Raw genomic sequence first — 25,209 nt, forward strand, 5'->3', positions numbered from 1 at the left:
ACGAGGCACCACTGTATGAGCTGTTGCTAACAATGCATGATGACACACACACAAATATATTCATGCTTCATGAATATCATGCACCAGGTGTGTGTTTTTCTTGAATGTTGCCGAGGGCCGCCAAAAAAGGCTGTAGGGCCACAGGCTGGACCATCCTTCTTCCACAAGCCATATCCGTGGGAGGAATAAAGGAATCTACCTCATACGGAGTCACACCATTGGCCCATCAAGCTCAGCATTGTCAATGCAATGGCTCTACAGGATTCCTGACTGAGGACTCTTCCAGCCCTATGTGGAGATGCTTGGGACCTCCTGCATGCAAAGTAGCCACTCTATCCCAGAGCTATGACCTTTCTCTCTTATAATGTTTAATGAAAGATGAATCTGGATCCTAGATACCTACCGTGCAAGTTTATTCATAGAATCATAGAGTTGGAAGAGACCACAAGGGCCATTGAGTCCAACCCCCTGCCAAGCAGGAAACAGGAAGCATTTCTGCTGAATGTTGCAGAGGTAGCTGCACCACAAGATGAAGGCGCTGTGACCTTCAAACAAGTCACCAGTCTTTGAAGTGCTAAATTTGCTTTGCATCCAAAGTGGCCCAGGCCCAATCCCTGTCATTTCTAGGTAGGGCTCAGGAAAACCTCATTCTGAGACCCTAGCGTACTGCTGCTAGTCAATTTAGACTACAGTGGAGCCAACAGTTCTCAGAAGGGAGTTTTCTGAGAGTCCATCCTTAATGTTCCATGGTGTAACGTGGACCTGGGAGCCTATTTCACTGCATGAGGCCTCAGGCTGTGTTACAAAATGGTTCGAAGCCTAGTCACACACAAAAAATCATTAACTTTAAATTTCAGTTACTTTTGCAATTAATCCAGGTACCAGCATGGCTGCCAGCACAAGATTAATATTAAGGAGAAATTCAGTGCCGCTAAACAGTAATCAAAATGTTAATAGCCTTGGAGTTTAATTTATTTAGGAGAAGTAGCATTTATAAAAGTGATAACACTGCTAATATTAGTATGAATAATATTATTGTATGGTACGCTGTAATAGGATAATTAGTTGTGATATCAGGAATGGAAAATCACACTGGTTTTCCAGAAGTTCCTGCCAAAGGGGGTGGGGAGGAGGAGTTCATCATAGAGATGTGAAGCATATCCAATGATTCCAAAAGCACGCAGGACAGGGACTTCCCTGTGGCAAGGACAATCTACCTTCTTCCATCAGATATAGCCTCTGAAAGGCTGAAGTGTTTTGCCTTTCCAGTGATGAGCTCAATTTAGTGTCTTGTCAAACAATCCCCCACAGAGAAAACAGTGCTTTGCTTCTCGGAGGAAATTTTTAATACAGTGGTACCTCGGGTTACATATGCTTCAGGTTACAGACTCCGCTAACCCAGAAATAGTACCTCGGGTTAAGAAAATTGCTTCAGGATGAGAACAGAAATCATGCTCTGGTGGCGCGGCGGCAGCAGGAGGCCCCATTAGCTAAAGTGGTGCTTCAGGTTAAGAACAGTTTCAGGTTAAGAACAGACCTCCAAAATGAATTAAGTACTTTACCCGAGGTACCAATGTAGTGAAAAATGTTACTCAGCTCCCTGCTTCTGGTGTGCTTCAGTTTCAAGCCTCTGCCTCCTTCGCCCTCCTGTCCATGGTGTGTATGTGTGTGTGTGTGTGGGCCCCCCAAATTTTCAAGGATGGGACTAGGCCCGATCGAAATTCCACAGCAACCGTGAAAATGCCGCATGGCGTGCTCGCATCACGTGCACAAGCTGTGCAGTGCAGGTGTGACTTGTCAGCATGTCATGCAACATTCACGAGTGATTGTCAGCACATCGCACGGTGGGTGCACGACATCAGCACATTGAGCGGTGTGTGCACATTGTATGGTGCCAGCCCCCACAATTGTGGTGGTAGCGGTCGGCAGGGCAGTGGTGCTTACTTGACCCTCCCAAAATTGGCATCACAGCAGTTAAGAAGGATGAGGAAGGGCGAGGTGGTCATGCAGTTGGCAAGGCACAAATGCCCCATGGGACCCAGCCCTTATGTTTGCACTGTGTTTATGCTGACTTCACTGCCACCTTGCCCTTTTCCTCCCCACTAAGCGACAGCAACACCAGTGACTCAAGGTTAGGTAAATGTCGCTGCTCTCCAAATGCTACTGCATCATGGTGCCCATTTCACACATTCTGTTTCCTTTGTCTCCCCCTCCCTTTAGCTATCTCACATGTGAGCACCTTGAGCTTTTACCTCTCCATATCTCTGTGACATTCAGCACCCAAGCCTTTTCAGTCTCTGCTGGCCTCATACCTCTGCCTCTGTTGCTTCCCCCTGTCAATTAGCATGCATCTTTTCCTATACCTTATGTGGAGTATATCCGACTCAGCCTAGATGTCCAGCATCCTTCCCATAAGCTGTATTGCTTTCCAGGATTCTGTGACTGATCCTTCCCCTTTAGAATGTTATTGAACATTCCATAGCAACTGGAGTGGCTAGGGAGTGGCAGGGCTGATGCCAGGAGAAGGCATTACTGCTGTTCACTAAGGCCCATGCTCTAGCAGGGAGCCCACTGGCAGTTTCTGGAGCCACCTTGTTCTGCTGCTCCTTCTTGCTATTGCTGCCCTCTGTGGCTGAGCAATCCTAGGCAGTGGGGCAAAGCAGCCAAGAAAGAGAAGTAAGCAAATGAGAAGTGGCAATAGGGTCAGGGAGGGTGAGATGGGTGCTCTCAGGGAATGGTCCTACTGGGGGCATCTCGACCAATGGTCTCTCAATGCCTGAAACTGGCACTTGGGAAAGGTAAGACCTATTGCAGTCGTTAAGAGTCGTCAACAGGCTCATCTCAGCTATCTCCCAATCTCCCATTCCCACCACCCTTCTGAGTAATACCTCTCCCCACCTTCTCACTATATAGAAGGATCTGGCAACTTCTGTTTCAGTGTATCTGAAGAAGTGTGCATGCACACGAAAGCTCATACCAAGAGCTAACTTAGTTGGTCTTTAAGGTGCTACTGGAAGGAATTTTTTTATTTTGACTTGGGAAAGGAGTCACACATGACAGAAGTGAGCCAGCTAACTGGGCACAGGACAGTTTTCACTGGGTACTTAGTAAAACCAGATCATCATATCTGAAAGCACGCCGACTCACCACCTAGGGCTACTGGCAATGCTTGAAAAGGTCTTGCTGAACTGCCAATTCCTATTATCATCTATCCCATGGAAGGACTGGCCCTGGATAGATTAAATTATAGCTCATTCCTAGTTCGATGATGGGGTTTCTCTAGGTTGGGTTGATTTACGCATCGCAACATAGCAATGATTTACACAGTGTAATATATCACACTCAAAAGTAATTAAAGAAATGTGGATCCGCTAGAGAAAAGGAACACAGGAATGGCTGGGGCTGGGGAAGAAGACCTTCAAGGGGAGCTCAGACTGCTTCTGTCTTTGAATATTTGGACAAAAGCCAATGTTGTTTAAAAACAGGCAAGAAAAAGGAATTCCACCTGAAGATGGAAATAAACTCTCAATATCGCAGGAAGTCTAAACTGAGTGAAATTATTAGAGATGGCACACAAAGCACAAATGTTTTTTCTTGAGGCTTAGCATCTATGTATTTATTTTTGGAAGCAAAAATATGGTATTGATGTTAATGGGTGAAATCCAGTGGTATCTGTCTGCAAGTGGAAGAGACACACACCCACGGCAAAACAGATTTTTCCTCTATTTGGGAGGAAGATTGTGGGGCACTGGGGCACATGGGTGGAGTACAGAAAGTGGAAGTCTGTTCACATGATGCTGGATGTTGCCTAACATTTTCAATTGCTTTTTGATGCTTTAACTTTTCCTGTTATTCACAACCGATTGTGCTTTACTTCTTTTGAGACACCCCACCTTATCTGCAATTTCATATCAACTACAGCTGTGCTGAAACCTGTCCTAACCCCCCCCCCCAATGCTTTTTCCAACTGTGAAAGAGATTTCCATTTTACTGCCTCTTTTTCTGGGCACTTCAGAAGTTCTTTATTCTTTTGTAGGACTGAGCCTAATTTATTGTTACAAAACGGCCATGGGCAGGGCTAGCCAGCCCATGAGGCGGACTGAGGCATCCATCTTGAGTGCTGAATCCCAAGGGGCAAAGCCCCGTGGGTGCCCTGCCTGCCTCTGCTGCTGCTGAAGTGAGGAGAAGCGATGGTGGTCTCTGCCGAGATCTCATGAAGCTCTTGTGAGATGTCGCAGCTGCCAAAGCTTCTCCTAACCTCTTCCACCACCGCAGCAGCGAGGAGAAGTGGCTGCCACTTCTGGGTTCTGGTGAGATCTTGTGGACCTCGTGTGAGAATTTGCCGGAAGCCAGAAGCTTTCTTCATGTGACCCTGGTAAGTGAGACTTTGGCGGAAGGGAAGGTGGGAGGTGGCACAGTCCCGTTTCACCTCAGGTGGCTGTTATGTACTGAGTTGAATAGGATCCAAAATGCAGCAGTCTGATTGGTCCTAGAACAATAGGATTCAGAATGCAGCAGTCTGATTGGTCCACAGGAGCCACCCAATCCAGCTCCAGGTGGAAGTGAATCCACAACCTGATTGGCCTACAGGAGAATCCCAGAATTAGCCAATCACATGGGGCCCATTGTGTAAATAATGTATATAAAGCAGACATTCTGGGGGAACTTCCATTCCTCCTCACCACTATGAGCTGAATAAGGAGCATGAAATCCACTCTCGACTTCGAGTATATTTCAGTGGCAAAATGGTTTGGGGCGCCCCTGGCCATGGGTGGTGTCTTCCCCACCTCTTCTTCCCACTAAACATTTCTCAGCAGCCTCACCTACTTGCCCCTGCTTCCTGAACTCAAATTCTCCCATGGGAAGAGTTAAATCAGGGTGTCTTCCCCTGGGTTTTCATTGATGTGTGAAAAGTCAGGGAGCAGGATGGCTGTTGAAGACCATAGAGTGGGGTGCTCTCTGATTTTGTTTTTGAGGGAAGCTCTTTCTTTTGCATTGACACACACACAACCCTTTATGCACTGATTTCTTGTCAAGCAAAACTACTTCACTTCAAAGACAACGGAGAACAGCTGTCACCCTTCTCCTGTTTACAGAGAAGCCCAGCAGAGGACATCAGGCGCTTTCAAGAAATGCTGGCACTCAGGAAGACTGCAGAGTGAAGACTTCCAAGACCACCAGAGAGGTGATTTGTAGAATGAAAGGACATTCACAAACACCCCACAGTCCCCTTGAATGCAAACTAAATGCAACAAAATCCTGTAACACCTCCACCAGAGAATTTTTCCAAATGTTTCTCTCCCGTTTGAGATATGTTGAATGCAATTTCTTTTGTCAGTAATTGATGGAGAATGCCCACACCTGCCCCCCCATCAGGATTTTTTTGGGGGGATATATATATTTATATACACGCACATACATATATAATATAAATGTATTGTGCTGGGCAAGTTATATTATGGTTGACTCCACATCTAGGTTTATGGATAAAAAAAATAGAAACCCTCTAGCAATTCTCTCATTTCATTGTAAAATCCACTTTCCTAGACTGGATAATTTCCCATCCATTACCATTTGGTTTCACTGTTGATATGAACAGCTGAAGAACATACACATATTTTTTATTTGTTCTGTTTATAATGAAGTGCTTTAATATTGTGAAATGCCTTTTATTAAATCCAAAGTTCACAGGGCATAATTTGAAGCAATGCTACTGGATTTAATAATGTGGGTGTTATTATGAAGATGAATATGGCACAATACATAATATTTCTCAAAGGATTATTAGTGCATTCATTTTTAGGAATAAGGCGGTGGGTGTTTCTCCTTTGATAGCTATTCAGACACCTAAACATATTTTCACCTCATTGTTCATCCTCGCCAAATTTACTGTTATGATGTAACATTAATTAATAATAATAAAATTAATTATTTCTATTACAAATGCACTATAGGACTTGCTGTGCAGTAGCTATCACATTTGTATTCAGAACCACCTTCGGATTTAGAAGTTAAGGGACCTGGCACACCAAACCCATGGGCATATTTGCCTGGAATTTAGCAGGCTTAATTTAGGTGTTTCTATGCCTGCAAATTTCATTCAGTTCTGCCATACACCGAAAGCTATAGCCATTTTTAAATTTCCCCGTAATAGTGAATGGGGAGGTAAAAAGATTTGGCTTTCCTGAATCAGGATTCAGACCTAAATTGAGTCACAGTTGAGTCTGGATGTTTTTCAAAGAATAAATCAGGGTCCCAACTGAATCTTGTGGTCTGTGGCACACACCTCTCATGTACAGAGACCGGTGACTTTGACAAGCGGTCACCAATAGGGCATGTTGCATATTAGCGAGTGACCGGGCCTGCTTGCTGACCTGTCATTTCCAAGGCCTCGCTTGCGTGATTTACCGCAGCATTTATTGATTGCTAGTACTCAGTTTTACTGCTGCCATGTATGTGCTTGGAATGAAATTAGGGGGTTTGTGGGGTATCGTCCTGCATCTGACAGCAAAAAAATAAAATAAAATAAAAAAACCAACCTGCAGCTTGATGCTTGAAAGGTGTCTCTTGTAACACACCAAAAGATTTTGGGGGAATTATATTGGTTTATCCCAAAGCTGGTATGCATTGTTATACATTAGCCAAGGGACCTTATATTTGCTTTTGAGAGTGAAGCTGTTAAAACCAGGCCATCCTTCTTTCTCTGAAAGTAGCAATGATTGATTCTGACTGAACTGCAATGAATTCAAGCTCAATAAAGGTCGTGCCCAGATAAACAGACCTACCTATCCAACACGGGCAAAACTAGAGATTCTGAAAGCTACAAATCTGCGAGGGTGGAGGTTAATTTTGAAATGCCTGATCTCAGCATAAAAATCCATCAAGCGCAAGCTCACTCCACTCATCCAGGCTTCAAACACCCCCACAAAATTGCTAAAGCACTGAAATAGGTGTAATTTCCTTCCAGTTCACCCTCCCCACTCCAACGTAGCTATTTCCTTCAATTACAACCCCCCCTCCCCCCAAGGGAGCTGGAAAAATTTGGTCAGTGTGATTTCATGGACTGGGTCTGAGCATTTGTGCATTTCCATGAAGCTGAACATTCAAATGTGAAGCGCGTAACTCAGTGGATATCTGCAGTTGGCTATTTTCAGCTGTAGGTTACTTACAATTTTTTTAAAAAAAAAATTATGCAGCTGACCATTTAATAAGGTGGTGGACTTTTCAAAACGATACTACTGAATAAATCATGGGTTGAACCACTAAGTGAACAAATACTATGTTATCTGCTTTTGCAAGTTCACTAAAACTGAGCCAAGAGATTTCTTTTCCCCAAATTCCTAGAAAAAAAGATTATTTATTTTTATTCATTCGTTTTTTAAAAAGCCTTACATACCACTTTTCATTTATATATCACAAAACTGGCTCACAATATACATAAAACCCACCGAAACCAGTAAAGAACAGCTGAAACATCCACAAAACATAATTTCAGCAACTGCAACAACCAGAAGTAACAGGAGGAAAATGAGTAATAGCCAGCCAGGAAATACTAAAGGTCTTTAACAGCCTGCAAAAGCATTGCATGGCTGGTGCTCTCCTGCTCTCCCATAGGGAGTTCATTTTGCAAAGTGGGCGCTGTAATGGAAAAAGCCCTCCACCATACATTAGTGTGAGCCCCCACCGAGAAAGCATTCCCTGATCTGAGAGAAAGGGTTCTGGCATGCAAAAGGCATTACATGATAAGAATGAATCTCCCTTCTGCAGCTCTGAGACTGGGGGAGCGGCTGAGTTCTTGCATCATCAGCTTTTTTTGTTGTTGACTAGCATTCCGTGGGCTCTGGCATATGTGAATTGTGCCTCTAATGGATGGTGGCTGGCACAGGATGCAATTTGTGGGAATATTCAGGGTGGCAGGAGAGGCTAGATTGTTTATTAATATCCTTCCTAACTTGCACTAGCAAGTTCCTTTACTTACCAGAGTGCATTCCCCTTTACACAGCAGAAAACCTGTTGCAAACTCATGTGAGTTTCTTAAGACAATACACAATTCAATCTGGCTTGTCCAGATTGAAATGTGTTCTATTATTTTCCTGGTAAGACCCCTTGAATCCCTCCTAAAAAAAATAAAGACATCACAGTCTTATTCATAAGTAACAAAGAACCTTTTGCATGTTTAGACCCAGAAACCTCCCCCTTAAATAAATTCAGACAAGACTCAAATTTTGGTTTGGTTTTTGGCAGAATTTAGGCCACAACTTTATTGATTACAGCAAGTGAATGGTTGCATAGGCTCTGGTTCGACTAGCTCCCTGCACCGTTGCAGGTAGCGCTGACCCAGGGCCCCAGCATAGGTCAGCCAAGGGTGAACACTTGGATAAGTGGAAAGCCAGGAACAGGCTATCTCCGCCACCCAAATGCCCCCCTAGACTCAGGCACGGGCACAACCCCCTCTCAGGGGTTGACCAAACCATTAAGTCCCTGGATTCCTTTAAGGGAATACCCTTCACATAGGGATGGTGAGAGTGATCTCCCATCCCTATCACCTGAACCAGAGCTATCCTCAACCTTACAAGTTGTGAGAATTTGCAACACGGCAGGGGATCCTTTTTGCTTTGTCAAAGCAAGTAAGCATCATCTGTAGTTGTTGCTTTCTTCTTACGACCACACTTTCCTTTACGTTTAGGAGAAACCAGTCCAGTTTCCTGCTTCAACTTGATGACACAGCTGGCAGTTGCTAAACTCACACCAACCACTGAAGCAATCTCTCGATACGTCTTAGCTGTATGTTTGTGCAGAGTTATGATCTTCATACATTTCCTAGGTGTCACATCCATCTCGAATGGCGGTCGAATCACATCTGGTCAGGTTTCTTAAAGCTGAAATACTGTAGCTGTTGACGTAATGATTGCATCATACACTACGGCAGTCAGACAGGATTCTAAAATCTGATGCAATACAGTAGCTGCTGACGTAATGATTGCATCAGCCCACATAAAAAATGACCAAACTGACATTTTGTGCTTGTTTCGAATTACGAGTAAGATAGAAAACATGCTTTGTTTCAATTAATTTGCACAAGGGTGTGTAGAGTGTTAATCAGCCAAAGGTCTGGTTGAAGAGGAATGTTTCTGCCTGACCCCTAAAGATACGCAATGAAGGTGCCAGGCGAACCTCCCTGGGGAGAGCAAGCCTTGTGTGTGGAAATATATTATAGCATCCCATCACCTTCTGACACTAAGAATAATAGCCGAAGTGTGGAAGTCTCCCATGAAAAGCCTGTTCTCAAACAAATCTTAGATGAGCAAGCAGAGAGAGTTCTCTTCTGGGCATGCTGCCCAGAAAACCCGATTGACGTTTGCTTCAATTCAGCAGGAAACAGTGGGTTTTCCCAGGAAAAGTGTCGGGACAAAAGGAGCACTTCTTAGACCCTTGCCTAGAAGTCAAACAGAAGTGTAAGCTGTAACCGGCCATCATTATGCTCCCAAAATAAGGTTCTACAGGTTCCCCACTAAGAGTCTTCACTCTAGTGAATGTTGAGTAATTTCAACAGATTCGTTCTGCTCTGTCAAACACAAAAAACGCTGAATGTCGAAGCTAAAGCAGATTCAAGAGCCCCTTTGTCACCACTTTCTAGAAGGCAATATCAGCACCAGCAAAGCCCAGGTTGCTACCTGTGCGGCACTAAAGAATGCTGTTCCCATCTGTTTCCAAACTGATCGCTATACCTACGTAGGAACAATTTTCCTGCAGGCTAGATTATTTGCAGAGCCTGGCTTTAAATCTGCATCCCCCCCCCCTCTGCAGTTGTAGTAGCAGCAACTCTTCCGAACCCTTTAGTTAGCATACCCATAATTTAGCATGTGCTCCAGCTCCTCAGACATAGGCATGCATTAGCCATCTTCAGCCACGTTCTCTGCCCTGCCATGTGCTAAACACATTGTCACTTTCTTCCCATCCTAAGTAAGAGGTGAGGTCATGACTGCATGCCCTGTAGCTGCTCCTGGGGCCTCAAATGAGATAATAACGCAGAGTGAGGATGCCTCAGAAGGGTAGACGTCATTACAAGGTATTTTACAGCTCTCCTTTGATATGTGCCTTAGTGTCCTCAAAGAAACAGTGGTACCTCAGGTTAAGTACTTAATTTGTTCCGGAGGTCCGTTCTTAACCTGAAACTGTTCTTAACCTGAAGCACCACTTTAGCTAATGGGGCCTCCTACTGCTGCTGCACCGCTGGAGCCCGATTTCTGTTCTTATCCTGAAGCCAAGTTCTTAACCTGAAGCAATATTTCTGGGTAGCGGAGTCTGTAACCTGAACCGTATGTAACCTGAAGCGTATGTATCCCGAGGTACCACCGTATCAGCCTTTTCATTTGGGTATCATGCAGAATGCCTCTTCAGTTTGGGATGCACAAAACTAGGCCTGTTTTGCTAATACTGGTATCAGGATACTGTCAGCGACTCCCGGTTATTGCCCAGGAAAGAATAAAGACAAGGGAAGATTTCTTACCATCCTTTTTTTATTCAGTATTTACAGAGAGAGGCTATAAAACCCAGCATCTTGGATAATGGCATTGTCCCAAGTGAATCTCCATCCGTCTTTCCCACTTCCTCATTCGTCATCATCATCATCACCACCTCCTCCATGGGTGCTGCTATGAGCCCTCTGTCTTTGAGCTCTTTGCTCTCCTACTTTTAAGGCTCGCCGGGTTCTGGGAGATGGAGAGTCTGGAATGCTTTCTAATGACTATGTGTCAGCCAGGTGTTGCTCTGGCTCGCCTATGATTTCCCAACTTTCCACCTCATCTGCCTCTGAGCTGTGACCTTCCTCAAACCCCTGTTGCGAATCTACACTGTCTTCCTCTTCCCTGGAAGGTTCAAGAGGGGGAGGCAGTCTCCACCATTCCTCCTCTGCCCAGTCCCTGACAACTGGTGAGCACCTGGGACTCAGCCATAGCTGTCAACTTACAGATTTGAAAATAAGGGGCCAGCAGCCTTGAAAATAAGGGACCAGCAGCTAAAATAAGGGACCTGCAGCCTCACCTGTTCCAGGCACTCCAGTCTTCCTGTCCTCCTGCAGTCTGGTCAAACTCATGCTGGTAGCTTCGAGAACACTGTCCAACCAACTTTGTAACCAGAGGTTCAACTGAATAGAATCTGAATCACATGCACCACAAGGCCTATGCAGCCTCAACTTAAGATGGCTCCCTGGCCTGGCTGTGCACTGCAAAGTTTGCAGCAGCACGTGCAACAAAATGGCATCCAGCATTCAAAAAACCCCTCAGCTTGCATTAACTAGCCACACACAAGGCATGCAAGCTCCACCCCCCAGTCATTCTTAGACTTCTTATTGGGTGAGAAACACAGCCAAGCAACACAGTTGGAGCCTCCCTCCTCCCTGGCCGGCAGGGAGGGAGGGAGGGAGAGGAGCTGCTTCCTTTGAAATTTAAGGGACATCATTTAAGGGACATTTAAGTGACATCTATCAATAAGGGACAGGAGCGGGACATGGTGCTGGAATAAGGGACTGTCCCTTCAAATAAGGGACACTTGACAGCTATGGACTCAGCTATACAGCTGCAAATATAATGTTTTAAGTGCATTATACAAAAGTGACACTAGACGGCGATGGTGAGCTTATGGCAAATTCAATATATTTTTCAAAATGAGGTTTGTTTGATTTTTAAAGCATTTTCACAGCGTTTTTATATGCGTCTAGTTTTCATCCTGGTTGCATGCAATGGAAAATCCTGAACTCTGAAATACCTTGGGGGAATGGTCAGTCCTGCTGTTCCATGTTGATTCCTAGCTCTGAGAGCTACTGAAACAGCTATCATCCAGCTCCCCACTCTGCCACCAAAGAGTGCTTCCATAGAACTATCTTGCCCTGAGAACATTAAAGGTAAAGGGACCCCTGACCATTAGGTCCAGTCGTGCCCGACTCTGGGGTTGCGACGCTCATCTTGCTTTATTGGCCGAGGGAGCCGGCGCACAGCGTCCGGGTCATGTGGCCAGTATGACTAAGCCGCTTCTGGTGAACCAGAGCAGCGCACCAAAATGCTGTTTACCTTCCCACTGGAGCGGTACCTATTTATCTACTTGCACTTTGATGTGCTTTCAAGCTGCTAGGTTGGCAGGAGCAGGGACCGAGCAACGGGAGCTCACCCTGTCACGGGGATTCGAACCGCCAACCTTCTGATCAGCAAGTCCTAGGCTCTGTGGTTTAACCCACAGTGCCACCCGTGTCCCCCTGAGAACATCGGAGATGCAGAAATGGGTTTTCAAAATGGGGTTCTTTCTCATTTGTCTTTTTCCATTTTGGTTTTATTCCATTATTGCTATTGATGCTCGTTCTATTAATTTTATGAGAAGCACTTTGTCAAGTCCACCAGAAATGCAGTATATAAATATCACAAACAAACAAACAAACAAACAGGTCTTCTTCCATAGTGTAATTCTCCTCCCCCCCCCCCATGGATGATTGCATTTCAATTTCCAGATAATAATAATCGGAAAAGCACAGTCAATATTGCTTGCCATATGATGTTCTCTCTCTCTCTCTTTCTTCCCCATAGGAAGATGCCAAAGTCTCTAATACCTGTGGAATGTACATGTTTAGCAGCAGTTAAGGGATGATGGCTTCATAGATTAGAAGCCCTCCACATGTATGCCAGTCAAAAGAGACATTTCTGCTGAATTGTGATGGATGGAATTGGGCAGTGCCTTCCAAATTATCAGACCAAAAGCTCGTTTATTTTTGCCATCTGGAACTTCAACACAGTGTCATTTTGTAAAGGACAAAGATGGCAACTCATTCTAATTTGATATCTAAAACATTTCCCCCAAAAAACCAAACATTGAAAGCAAATACAGTGGTACCTCAGGTTAAGAATTTAATTCGTTCTGGAGGTCCGTTCTTAACCTGAAACTGTTCTTAACCTGAGGTACCACTTTAGCTAATGGGGCCTCCCACTGCCGCCACGCTATTTCTGTTCTCATCCTGAGGTAAAGTTCTCAACCTGAGGTACTATTTCTGGGTTAGCGGAGTCTGTAACCTGAAGCGTCTGTAACCCGAGGTGCCACTGTATATACAACATTATTATGAAACGGAGCGTATAAACTCCCCCCCCCCATGAGTATTTTGTCATCACCCATGTCACTTGTCTTTCACGATTGGCTCCAGCTGGTGCATACTGCATTCAGAGACCCATATGTTTGATTTTTTTCCTCATTTTTCATTTGTACTAATCATTGGAAAGACTTAGCAAAATATTTTTACGTCATGTATTTATTTATGGTTATGCTAATGGGATCTCTCAATGCTGGGAGATTCAGGACAGAGAAAAATATGTAACATACTTTTCCGTGTATTAGACGAGGGTTTTTTACTCCAAAATAAAGTAAAAAAACGGGGGGGGGGGTCGTCTTATACACGGGTAGTGCAGAGGGGAAACAGGCAATTGGTTGCCTCCGTGAGCAGGATCTAACGAGTGGGTGGGTGAATGGTGTCTGCTGCAAGGGCTGTTTTTTATTGGCTGCTGCTTTGTCAATTGGGTGGGTTATTAGTAGATGCAGCAAGGACTGCATTGGATTGGCTGCCACCTTGGCAATTTGGCTTGCGTCGTTTGCGATTGTTCGCGTTTGCCAGTTGCGTGAGTGATATTCGGTTCGGCATTCCCTCCCTCCCCCCAAAAATTGCTCAAAAAACGTGGGCATTCTTCCCCCCCCCCCCAAAAAAAAAGCTCAAGAACTCTGGGCAATCCTCCACAGAAAAAGCTCAATAACTCTGTGCCATCTCCTCCCATTTTCTTAAATTTGAGCACCCCAAAATAGGGGGCGTCTTATACATGGGGGCGTCTTATAGATGGGAAAGTACGGTACTTTGTCATTTAGCACACAGTTCACTTGTGAAGTTTGTCCCCATAAGAAGCAGTGATGGCTGCCAATTTGGATGGCTTTAAAAGGGGATTAGAGATATCCATGGAGTATAAACCTGTCAGTGGCTACTAATCCTGATGGCTGTGTTCTTCCTCTACTGTCAGAGGCAGTATGAGTCTGAATACCAGTTGCTGGAAGCCACAGGAGGAAAGAGTGCTGTTGCTCTCAGGTCTTGCTTGCAACCTTCTAATAGGCATCTGGTTGGCCATTGTGAGAAAAGGCTGCTGGACTAGATGAGTCTGGATCCAATAGGACTCTCCTTATGTGCCTTCTGTAGAAGCTCATGGATTCAATTGCTGTGACCTCAAGATGCTTCCATTTCAGCATTCATTTGCTCAGAGTTTCTGATAGAGATTATCAGATGCATCTGATTGAGTCATCAGTTGACGGCACCTTTTATCATATGTGGTGGAAATGTAAGGTAGTAAAAGAATTTTGGGAAATGATATATAATGAGTTGAAAAAATATATGTTTAAAATAACATTTCCTTTAAAAAACCCAAAGGAATTCTAGGTGCCAAAATCCCAAGGATGCAGAAAAGACTATTTAAGTATGCGACCACAGCTGCACAGATGTTATTGGCCCAGAGATGGAAAGAAGATAAAGTCCAGACCAGAGAAGAATGGCAAATCAAGTTGATGGATTATGCCGAAATGGCAAAAATGACCAGAAGAATCAGAAATCAGGAAGACCAAAATTTTAATAAGGGATGGGGGAAATTTATAGCTTATCTTAAAGACCATTGTAAACAGTGAAAATCGTTAGTAGGACTGGAATAACACTTGTAGGTTAATGGTGAATTTTGGACACAATGGAGAGGTAAAAAATCTGGATTATTATAAAACGTACAGGAGGAAATGATTAACAATAGGACCCACAAAGGGGAGGAGGGAAGTCCGGGAGATTCTTTGGAATCTTGTTTCTATGTTGTATGTTGGATATGTGACTGTGAAATTTTAATCTGAAAAAACTGTGTGTGATCAATTGAAAGCAATGGATTTGAGTTCACCCTGAATAACCTCATTGATTTCAGTGGGTTTCCTTTGAGTATGAGTAAGTTGGATACAACCCAGACTCTCCCCTCTGTAATCTTCGCAGGAAATTCGTAGCCTTTGCAGGAGATGACCCTGCTGCACAAAACCAGAGTCTTTGATGGTGGAAAGCTGCACACTGACAAAAACTGTGAGGTCTGGACAACTCTGCAATCCTATAGACACATATTTGGATGAAATAAAAATAATAAATAAAATGCCTTCCAGTAGCACCTTAAAGACCAACTAAGTTAGTTCTTGGTATGAGCTTTCGTGTGCATGCACACTTCTTCAGATACCTGAAGAAGTATCTGAAGAAGTGTGCATGCACACGAAAGCTCATACCAAGAACTAACTTAGTTGGTCTTTAAGGTGCTACTGGAAGGCATTTTTTTATTTTGACTATGGCAGACCAACACGGCTACCTATCTATATTTGGATGAAATATTGGTTGAGTCCACTGGGATATACTCTGAGACTGCAGCCAAATACTCCAAGATCAGCCTTGTCCTTAAGGCCAGGAATGACTCTTACAAGAGAATGGTTCTTTTTTCAGTCTGTTGCTGGAATTGAGTATTAATTACAATAGCATATAGAATCAGAAATGAAACAGAAGAGGGGGTGATTTGCTGTAACAAATTAAATGCATGCATTTAACCAATGTGGGACTCCCCTTTCTAATATGTTTTTATATCTGTCCCATACTTCAATTAACGATTTCCGGAAGATATGGTTTTCAAACGATTTGTGACCCTTTTTCTTCTCTTTCCATAAATGCACGTGCCACCCGAATCTAATATCAAATCCCTCCAGATCCAATAGCTTTGTATCTTTCAATTTTATCCATTCTTTTACCCAGCAAAGACATGATGCCTCATAATATAACTTCAAATCTGGCAGGGCAAAACCTCCTCTTTCCTTTACATCCGTCAACAATTTATATTTGATTCTTGGCTTTTTGCCCTGCCAGATATATCTTGATATCCATCTTTGCCATTCCTTAAAGATCTTCACTCCTCTTAGTACTGGGATCATCTGAAACAAGAATATCATCTTTGGCAACACGTTCATTTTGATCATTGCTATTCTACCCCAGAAAGATAGTTTTAGCCTTCCCCAACTCTCCAAATCTTTCTTAATTCCCTGCCATACCGGTACATAATTATTTTGAATTAGGTCAATATTTTTAGTTGTTATCCATATGCCCAAGTATTTCACCTTCCTAACAATTTCGATACCTATTTGTTGTTGTAATATCTCTTGCATTGTTTGGTCCATATTTTTTGTTAAGATCTTTGTCTTCCCCCTATTTAACATAAAACCGGCCACCTCACCAAATTTTTCAATTTCCTCTATCACCTCAGTTGCATTATCCGTCGGCTCCTCCACCATTATAACCAAATCGTCCGCAAAGGCTCTAACTTTATATTCATTGCGGCCTACTGTCACCCCCTTTATCTTTTTATTTTCTCTAATTGACTTCAGAAGAATCTCCAGCACCATGATGAACAGCAGTGGCGAGAGCGGGCAGCCCTGTCTTGTGCCCTTTGATATTTTAATTTCTTCTGTTGTCACATTATTCACTAACAGTTTTGCCCTTTGGTCCATGTATATTGCCTTCATTCCATTAAGGAAGTCGTTTCCCATCTCCATGTATTCCATATTTTTTAGCATAAAGTCCCATGATATGTTGTCGAATGCCTTTTCGGCGTCGACAAACATTAACATTGCTCTTCTCTCATTGTTCGTTGTCAAGTACTCCAGAATGTTTATTATATTTCTCACATTGTCTCTCATCTGTCTTCGTGGAAGGAAGCCTGTCTGGTCTTCGTGGATGATTCCTTGCAAAACCTTTTTTAATCTCTTTGCTATTATTCCTGCGAAGATTTTATAATCGGTGTTTAGCAAAGAAATTGGTCTATAATTCTTGTGTTAAATCCGTACCTTCTTTTGGAATAAAAGTTATATATGCTTCCTTCCAGGTCTCTGGAATCTCCCTCTCTTTTAAGATATTATTCATTGTTTCTTTCAGCGGTGTTATCAAAATTGTTTTCAATTCTTTGTAATACCTTGCTGTGAAGCCATCTGGTCCTGGGGCCTTCCCGTTTTTCAACTCTGATATAACCATCTTGATTTCCTCTTCGTCTATCGGGGCATTTAACTTATCTCTTGCTTCTGTTGGGATCTTTTGCACCTTTTTCTCTTTTAAGTATCTCTCTATTTTCCTTATGTTATTCTTTTCTTTTTTCCTATACAGTTGACTATAAAAGTCCAAAAATCCTTTCCTGATGCCCTTAGGGCTAGTTATCTCTTCGTCCCTTACTCTGATCTTATTTATTGTACTCTGTTCTTTCCTTTTCTTAATCTGCCAGGCCAGCCATTTTCCAGATTTATTCGCAAATTCAAAATCCTTTTGTCTTAATCTTTTAATATTCCATTCCACCTCCTTATTTATTATCATAGCAAATTGGGTTTGCAAGGTCTTGATACTTTGTCTAACTTTCCTATTGTTCGGATTTTTAATTAACTTTTGCTCATATTCCATAATTTGTTTTAGTATTTCTTTCTTCTCTTTCTCTCTATTCTTCCTTTTAATTGAGTTTTGTTGTATATAAAGACCACGCATCACCGCCTTGCTTGCGTCCCACACTATACTCATTTTCGTACCCTTATTACAGTTATCTATGAAGTATTCATTCATTTTCTTCTGTGCCTGTTGTACAAATTTTTGGTCATCAAAAAGGCTATCGTTCATCCTCCATCTAAACGTTCTTTCTTCCAGGCCTTTAATCTCCAATTTAATCGGACTATGATCTGAGATTACTCTTGGTTCTATTTCTATCTGGAGGGTTCTTAGGCTTAATTCATTTGATATCCAGATTTGGTCAATTCTCGACATAGATTGATTTGGTTCTGAATGATATGTGAATTGTTTTTCCTGTGGATGTCTTAGTCTCCATATGTCTACTAAATTACAGTTTTTAATCATTTCAAAAAATGATTTAGGTAGCTTCCCTTCTTTTGATCCACTCTCCCTCAACCTATCCATTTCGATTGAAACCACCCCGTTCATATCTCCCATCATAATTATTTTTTGGTCCACATATTCCATCAATTTTTCCTCCAAGTTTTTATAAAAATCAGCTTTATTCCCATTAGGTGCATAAATTCCAACAATTATTATTTTTTCACCTTGCCAATTAATTTGTACTGCAATAATTCTTCCTTCTTCGTCCTTAAAGATTTGATGCGCTTCTATTTTGTTTTTTATATATAAAATTACTCCTCTTTTCTTCCCCTTATCTGAAGATATAAATTCGTTTCCAAGCCTTTTGTTTATCAAAATTCTCCTATGCCGTTTTGCCACATGCGTCTCTTGCAAACAGATGATATCTAAGTTTTTTTTCTTTAGAAATTGTTCCACCTTATTCCTTTTTTTTTTATCATTCAGTCCGTTTATATTCCAGTTCCATAATTTTAATGCCATCTTATCTTCTTTTTTTGTTTTTTTTTTGTTTTCAGTTAATAGGAATACCTTTCTCTTTAGTTGAATTCCTTATAATCCCTCCTCTTCCTCCTCTTCCTCCTCTCCCTCCTCCTCCTCCCGCTCCTCCTCTAATCCTTCCCCGGCCTTCCTCCTCTCCCCCACATCCTTCAGTCCCTTCACCTCCACCCCTCCTACTGCTCCTCTAAGCTCTTCTTCCTCTTCCGTTAATAACTCTTTGTATTTTCTTTGGAATTTACCTATTTCCTCTGGTCTGGTTATTCTATGCCTTTTATTTTTATAAGTGAATGAGATTCCTTCCGGAAACTCCCATTTGAATTCTATATTATTCTTTTTGAGAATTTGCACCTGTGGCTTATAGGGGTCTCTCCGTTTCAACAACCTAATTGGTATATCTTTAAAGATGATTATGTAACTACCATCGATACATAATCTTTTTTCCCTATTTTTTTGTAACACCATGTTTCTCATGTCTCTGTCCTTAAAGACTATAAGACAATCCCCTGGGAATTTCCTTGCCTTGGTCGTCTTCACTTTTAGTCTAAAGACATTCTGTATTGTGTTCGCGACCTCCTCTGTTTGCCACTCCAGCCATTGTGCCAGTTCTGTTAATAGTTTTTGCCTAATATTCTCTCCTTGATTCTCTGGTACCCCCCTCAGTCTTAAATTAACTTCCCGCTGCCGAAGTTCATTCATGGAGATCGCATCCCACATTTCCTCTTGTATTTTGTTGGTTTCTACAAGTCCTACTCTAATTTTGTCATCCTCACGCTTTAACTCCTTCATTTCCAGTTTTGTCCTTTTCATTCCTTCTTCTAACACCTGGGTTCTTTTAGATACCTCTTTAATTTGTCCTTTCAACTCACTCACAGTTTCATCTATTTTCTTATCCATTTTCCCAATCTTTGAATCTACCTGCTCAATTTTTGTTTCCAGATTTTTTTCACTTTGCCTTATATCTGCGAACATCTTTAATATTTCAGATCTAAAATCTGTTTCTTGCTTAGACCCCTTCCTTTCCCCTGGTGTCCCCCCATTCCCGCCTTTCTTTGGTACATGAGACATTTTATACCGAATTGTCTTACTACGTTAATTAAATGAAGTAAAAAGCTTATTGCAATAATCAAATTACCCTTCTCCAATCTAAACGTATCAGTCAATTTTACAATGTTTTCCAAGGCTCGGAACAATATCACACAATATCAAGTCTATTGGTGCCTTCCAATTCTTTAGGATTCCATACACTTAATATTAGTAGGTTTATAATGAAGTAATTCAAATAGTCTTAAGTGAAGTCTCATGGAGATAAATTTAAATAGGAGTCCAATTGCCACCAATTAGGCTATTCCACCAAATGTAGTATTCCCACAAACCAAAGGGAGAGTCCAGAGAGGTCAAGGGAGGAGAGAGTATAGTTTATAATCCTTCTGGGGACTTCCCCAATTTTAGGTCTATTAAATGGACAGCTCAGTTCTTCTTGCCCCCAAATGGGCTATTCCTTATGAGGTTGTTTATTCCAAAAGTTATTTTGAGTTCACTTTTTTTCTTCTTACCCCCAATTGAGCTGACTCCCAAAAAATTCCAAATCGTCAAGAAAAATAAAAAGAAAAAAGAAAGAGAAGAAGGAGTCGATTGTAGTTTCTCCCCTGTCCACCAGGGGTCTAGTATCCAATTAACGGAGGAGTGACCGGGAAGAAGGAAAGGAAAGAGCGAGAGAAGGGAGGAGAGAAATGAGAGTTTGTTCAACTTCTCTTTTAGTTTTTGCCCACCGCTTCTTCTTTAGTTTTGCCCCCAACAAATAGAGGCTTTTATCAAATTATTAAACTTAGGTAGAATATTCGGAGGGCTTAGCAAGGCGATATCCTCTTCCTCTCCCCGCTGGTATTTCAAAGCGTTTGTAATGGAGACCCAACTTTCACGAAGTGGAGACCTCCGTTATGCAGAGCTTCTTAATTGAAACTAAGTTTCGCGTCCTTCCCCCTGTCGCCGGGAGGGCTAAGAAGAAGCCAAAAGTAGCAAAAAATTATCTCTTTGCTCTCCCTCTAAATTCCTCTTTTTGTTAGTTACTTAGTATCTTCCCATACAGACAAAGGGAATTAGAAAGGAGAGAAGAACTTTGTCCGCTAGCGTCACTCGCATTTCTCTCTGCTTTGCCTATTCCTTGCGTTCAAAATGATTCCAGGTAAAAATTGTGCTCTTTTTTCGACTTCTTTTTTACCCAGCCTTTCCTTTAATAATATCCAAGCCGTTTCTCTCTTTATTAGGCTTGAGTTTCCTTTTCTTTGAGAATCCAGCCTTCTCCTACAGGCACGGGGCTTCGCTTTTTCCGGAGACAGCCATGGTTTCCCTCTGCCCGCTTCTCCCCCCGCCGTACTCTTCGCTCCGAAAAAACGGAGTTACCTGACAGCCGAGAGGTCCGCGTTTAGGCTCTGCGGGAACCTGTGTGTCTGGACACCCACCAGACACTTTTCAGGGGACCACTGCGCCCTGTGGAACCCCTATTTTCTCCGGAAAGCTCAGGATCCTCCCGCAAGGAAGAAATCCCCGCCTGCGCTGGTGTCGGGCTGAACCGGAAGTGAGAATGGTTCTTTTTTCAGTCTGTTGCTGGAATTGAGTATTAATTACAATAGCATATAGAATCAGAAATGAAACAGAAGAGGGGGTGATTTGCTGTAACAAATTAAATGCATGCATCACAGACTGGGGGAGGGAAAACTCATGGGAGGGCAGCAGAGATAAAACTACCATGGATATCTGAAGACCAGGTATGCTTTATTTTTAATGCCCTCTGTTGGCTTACGGTTCACTGGATATTCAATATGAACATTTTTACCCCTGTATAAACTGTACAAGCAATTGATTTTTGTAATGGTACAATCTGATGTAATGCAATGTGACATTACAGTTGGCTAATTCCCAGTGCCCCTCCAGCCAATATCAATTTTTATCTATAGCTGTTTTCCAAAAACTGCTGAAGAGGTCATTTAGGGGATTTTTGCCCCCTTACAAAATCACCATCAGTGGCTGATGTCACAAAATGCTGTTTTGTGTGCCTGCAAGTGTGTGTTTGTGTGTATACAGGCTCTATCTAGCTAAATCATACTTGGAATAGATCCCTCGAAATCAATGGACTTACCGTATTTTTCGCCCCATAGGGCACACTTTTCCCCCTCCAAAAATGAAGGGGAAATGTGTGTGCGTCCTATGGGGCGAATGCAGGCATTCGCTGAAGCCTGGAGAGCGAGAGGGGTCGGTGTGCACCGACCCCTCTCGCTCTCAAGGCTTCACGCAGATCTCCGCAAGCCGTGGGAGCCTGCACCGGGCTCCCACGGCTTGCGGAGAGTTGCCTGCATGCCGAAGGCTGGGCACGCTGAGCTCACCATGCCCAGGCTTCGCGCAGCTCTCCGCTAGGCGCGGGAGCCCGGCGCTACGCTCCCACGGCTTGCGGAGAGTTGCCTGTTCCGGGGGCTTCCCCCGCCCCAGCCCCGTGCCTGGGGGAAAAATAATTTCCCCCCCTTATTTCCCCCCCAAAAAACTAGGTGCGCCTTATGGGACGGTGTGTCCTATAGGGCGAAAAATATGGTAAGTTATTTATTCAATAGATTTTTATCCTGCTTTCCAAGAAAGTATCCTCACGAAGTGGCACACAGAGTATACAATTAAATAGTATAAAACACAATCTAAAACTTTCAGCAACCAATAATTTTAAAATAGCCAGATCATAAGGCAATCAGTAGCCCAATATAATGAAACATACAAACAAAACTGGACTCCTTGTTATATATATGAAAGTACAGGGAAAGTTTGTGGCCGCAAGACCTTTTACCCACATAAGCTGGTGTGCCAGATGTGGCCATATTTGGGGGGGGGAGTAGACTTTGCCTCAGCCACACATGCTATGGTTACATCTAGACTAGACTATCGCAATGCACGATGCATGGGGCTGCCTTTAAAGGTGGTTTGGAATCTTCAGCTGGTATAGAATGCGATAATATGCTTGTGGACCAGACATTCACGATCATTTTGCAAACCTCCCAGAACTTAGCTGAATACCACTCAGTGTGTCTACTTGGATTAAAACAATCTAAAGCTGGTTTTTTTTATTTAATGTCATGATGTGCCTCAAATATTAAATTTTTAAGAGGGGGTCTGCAACACATGTTTCTCACAATTGCTTGTTCAAAATGGCCCTGTGCTGATGACATTTCCTATTTGGGCTCTCACTAAACGTTTCAACCTGAGCACATTAAAGAAAAAATTATTATTTCAGCGTCAGGTCTCAACACATCTCTGTCTCTCAGCAGGGAGCCCTGGAATAAAGTTCAGCTCCTTTAGTCAGCTGTTGCCAAATACGGCTGCTTCAGCGTCTCCAAGATACACCCTTTTGGCTCTCCACCTACTTGAGAAAATTGCTGTGTGTGCTCCGTTAATTTCTCATTTAGCTCATTGCAACTTCTATCCTGCTACGCTTCCCTCCTGGTGCATTCCTTGTTTTCATCCATCCAGAATGACCCCTGCTAAAATTAATTTATCTCTCATTGCTATGGTAACCTCCCAGTCCCTCCTGACATCTCTGAGGCTGCAATCCTATAACACTTAGCACGGAACAGTGTGGGGCTTTCTTTCTGAGTAAACGCTGAGCAGTTCGCGCTGTAAGTTGGCTTTCTCCATCAACATTAAGTTCCCCATCATATTTCAGGCTCTGTAATTTCCTGTCTTCCAGCTCGCTTACAAATTCCTCATTGTCTCATTCCCTGTTCATGTATGTGTGTCTTTTTTTCATCTTGCTCCCAAGGCTAGAGATAGCTTTCTCCCCCGTATCCATCAAACCACCTCCCTCATGTCTCTTTTGGGAACAACAGTAACAAAGTATTTCCTTACCTGAACCGTTCCAGGACCCCACAATTTGTGTGCTTTCTGCCAACAGTTAATTCACCCATCCTGCACTCCATCCATCTTTGTTCCTTCCCTTCACCCTCATCTCACCCTTTCACGCAAGCCAAGCTTGCACTGCACAGACAACTAACACCTTGCCTTCTCCTTTATTAGAAATAATACAGCGCGTCACACTACTCTGAAGTGACCTGGTTGTGCTCAGCTCTCCCAGCCTCAAGGGAGGTAGACCCGGTGCATGTTGGAGCAAGGGAAGGGGGGAATCTAAATTCAGTTTGCATTTCAAGACAAATTTACTTAATTCACACTTTCGCCAACTATGTACAAAATGAAGCACAGCTATCCTTCCAAATTTGACTTTTTTGAATTCTGCAGTGCTGTCCCCCGGGCAAATCATGTGAACAAAAATGCATATGCTTTGGTAAAAGGTACATACAAACGGGTGGCACTGTGGGTTAAACCACAGAGCCTAGGACTTGCCAATCAGAAGGTTGGCGGTTCGAACCCCACGACGCGGTGAGCTCCCGTTGCTCGGTCCCTGCTCCTGCCAAGTTAGCAGTTCAAAAGCACGTCAAAGTGCAAGTAGATAAATAGGTACCACTCTGGTGGGAAGGTAAATGGCGTTTCTCTGCGCTGCTCTGGTTTGCCAGAAGCAGCTTAGTCATGCTGGCCACATGACCCGGAAGCTGTACGCCGGCTCCCTCGGCCAATAAAGCGAGATGAGCACCACAACCCCAGAGTCGGTCACGATTGGACCTAATGGTCAGGGTTCCCTTTACCTTTACCTTACGTACAAACACACACATTACAAAAAACAATATTAAAGGTATATTGAGGGAAATTGTGAATATTAGGCAAAATTGCATACAATAGGTGCGTATTTGGAGAGGTTTGCACTAAAATGTTGGCTAAAATTATCATGAGGACTTTCTCAAAATGGTGGAGGCCCGTGCACATGCGCGCAAACTATTTCCGGTGCTCCTCCAACCCAGAAGTGCGCCGGAAATAGCGTGTGTGCACGCGTATGGGCACATGCTCCCCCGTGCAATCGCCGCTGGAGACACCAGCCCGAGGTGTGGTAAGTTTGCTGACCCCTGAATTAGATCACCAACGTGTGGAAAGGCATGGAGAATGGAACTTAAGATGGAAAAAATGAGAAACGGAGAGAAACAGAAATGGACAGGTTTTCCCACCCCTAGTTGGAGCACATCCAAAATGGCACCCTTTTGAAGACACCTCTCTTTCTTAGAATCATAGAATTATAGAGTTGGAAGTGACTCCAAGGATCATCTAGTCCAACTCCCTGCTATGGAGGAATCCTGCCCACAGCTGTCCTTTGGTGGTCTCAAAGTGCTAACTTTCTAGTTAACAGCAAGACACACTGACTAGACTTAGCTAAGTTATGTTTCAGTGTTTTGGAACATCCCTAGATGGCTAGTGCAAAATAACAAACCTGCGCGGTCACCACATTCTTAATTTGTGGACCTGCCTTGCTCTGCACTGCATTGAATGAGACAAGAAGCAGGGCCTTGTGGGTTGTAATACTAAGGTTGCAGAAATCCTTATCTCAAGAGACCTGATTGATTCCCTCTTTGTTCTCTTTTTGGCGTTCTGTTAAGATCTACCCTCCCCCCCCTTTCGCCAAACCTTTGGACGTATCTCAGTTTCTCCCCCTTTCCCTTTCCATTGCTTTGAGTTCTGGTTCAATTGGCTCTGTTGAAATTGATAGTTACTTTTATTGTACAGGCGACAACCGATTTGCATGTGTTCCATATGTGCACAACCGCACACACCTGCATTTCGGTGACCCGACCAGGAAGTGACTAGAAAAGGGGGTGCAA

General features: G+C 43.2%; 1 long non-coding RNA gene across 1 annotated transcript; it reads left to right on the plus strand.

Annotated features, from left to right (window-relative positions):
* The first annotated feature begins 2,574 nt into the window (after positions 1 to 2,574).
* Positions 2,575 to 14,867, plus strand: LOC309528362. Its single transcript, XR_014217709.1, has 3 exons — positions 2,575 to 2,676; positions 5,097 to 5,185; positions 14,444 to 14,867. It is a non-coding gene; the product is annotated as an uncharacterized lncRNA (long non-coding RNA).
* The last annotated feature ends 10,342 nt before the right edge of the window (positions 14,868 to 25,209 follow it).

Source organism: Podarcis vaucheri (genome assembly GCF_965113315.1).
Source record: "Podarcis vaucheri genome assembly, chromosome: 3".
In the NCBI taxonomy this organism is placed as follows: Eukaryota; Metazoa; Chordata; class Lepidosauria; order Squamata; family Lacertidae; genus Podarcis; species Podarcis vaucheri.